The sequence below is a fragment of the Arachis ipaensis genome, chromosome B4 (genome assembly GCF_059453495.1).
Source record: "Arachis ipaensis isolate K30076 ecotype BB chromosome B4, ASM5945349v1, whole genome shotgun sequence".
NCBI lineage: Eukaryota > Viridiplantae > Streptophyta > Magnoliopsida > Fabales > Fabaceae > Arachis > Arachis ipaensis.
In genome coordinates this window covers 35,383,067-35,384,623 of record NC_142439.1, presented here as the reverse complement: position 1 = coordinate 35,384,623, position 1,557 = coordinate 35,383,067, and the positions used below count along the sequence as shown (strand labels likewise).

The window sequence follows — 1,557 nt, the reverse complement described above, 5'->3', positions numbered from 1 at the left end:
AAAGTCTACTCACAGCATGGTCCTAACGGACCGAAGAGACCAAACCAAACCCGGAGTGTCGAATTAAAGGCTACGAACTGCGCAGAATTTGGACTCGGGTAATAGCAATAACTTCAATTCTCACTGCAGTAACATCAATAACAGCCCTAGTAGCAAGGGACAACAGCGAATCCAACCGCCTACGGTGGTTTAAAATTGAGCAAAGACAGACAAGGACATCAAGCAAGATAGGACAAAGTGAATAATAGAGCTTTACGGCAAGACATGGCAGAACAAGAGTAGTCTTACCAAAAGAAACAAGAGGATGGAGCATCAGCAGCTCCGGTGATCCTCATAGGCAAGGACAAACTGGCAGAAATAAAGCGGAGCTAGGGCAAACTTGTAGAGTTTACGGCGGTGGCTTCCGGTGACGTCAGCTCGGTTCTCGGCGACTAGAGGCACGGTGGCACAGCCTGCAGCAACAGCGGAGGCATACCAGCTCCCGCCTCCTCGCAAGACTTTCCTCTCTTTGGTCATTGCGTTTCTCTCTCCTCTGCGAGCTCCTCTCTCCTTCTTCGAAGCCCCCTACCCGTAGCCGTGACGGCGATGACGGAGCTCTCCTTTCAGCGGCGGCGACAAGGCGCGGAGGCAATGAGATGTCGTCCCCTTCCTCTGTTCTGTGTGTCACGTCTTTCTCTTCCACATGCGGTGGTTTCTCGTGGGGCGATGGAGTCCTCGACGACGGCAGTGGAAGCTCCGGCTGCGGCAGGGACGGTCTCCAGGGGCGACGGCGAGGACGGCGAGACAGCACCTCCTCTCTTGCACTTCTTCTTTTCTCCTTCCCCCATTCCCTGTTTCGATCTCCTTCTCCCTCTCTCTTCCTGATCCGCGACAACGACGGCGACGGCGGCTCCGAGCCCCGCCAGCGCTGTCCCTTCCTCCCCTCTCTTTTTCTTCCCGATCCTCACTCTCTTTGCTTCTCTTCTCTGATTTGGGGGTGGGTGTGTGTTGGTGATTTTGGAAGTTAGGGTTAAGTTTGGTTTGGGAAAAAGATGAGTAAGGGTATTATAGGGATTTTACATTCTACCCTCCTTATAAAAATTTTTGCCCTCGAAAATTGATATAATCTGCAAGACTTTACATGGTTTTAGCACTTATCAAACATGAGAAAGAAGTATAAAAAGGTGCAAAAGTTACAAGATAGGTTTCTGTTAAAATGATGCGGTTGACATCCACCGACTCATTCCCTTGACAGTTCAAATGTACGTAGCACTCTTCACTTCGTTCGTCAATCTCCTCAAAATACAATCTTACTTCATATTCTCCTTGGTTCTATAGTATATATCCATGGAAGCAACCAGTCTTACGTCATGTCTTAGAATTACAACTTTTCAAACTTCAGCATCGATAAGCTGTGTCCTAATGAACTAACGTATCGTTTGCTATCTAGGAGACGCACGTGATAGCGAAACAAGTACGAGTTTACTCAAGAGGATTCAAAACTTAGGAAGAGAAGAGCAAATCTCACAGATGGTGTTCGCACAAATGTGGAAGGATGCTTAAGATTGCAATTAAGCA

At 48.3% G+C, this 1,557-nt stretch overlaps 1 pseudogene; it reads right to left on the bottom strand.

The window, feature by feature from the left end:
* Positions 1–368: 368 nt before the first annotated feature.
* LOC148567165 (uncharacterized) lies at positions 369–981 on the bottom strand (annotated as a pseudogene).
* Positions 982–1,557: the final 576 nt, after the last annotated feature.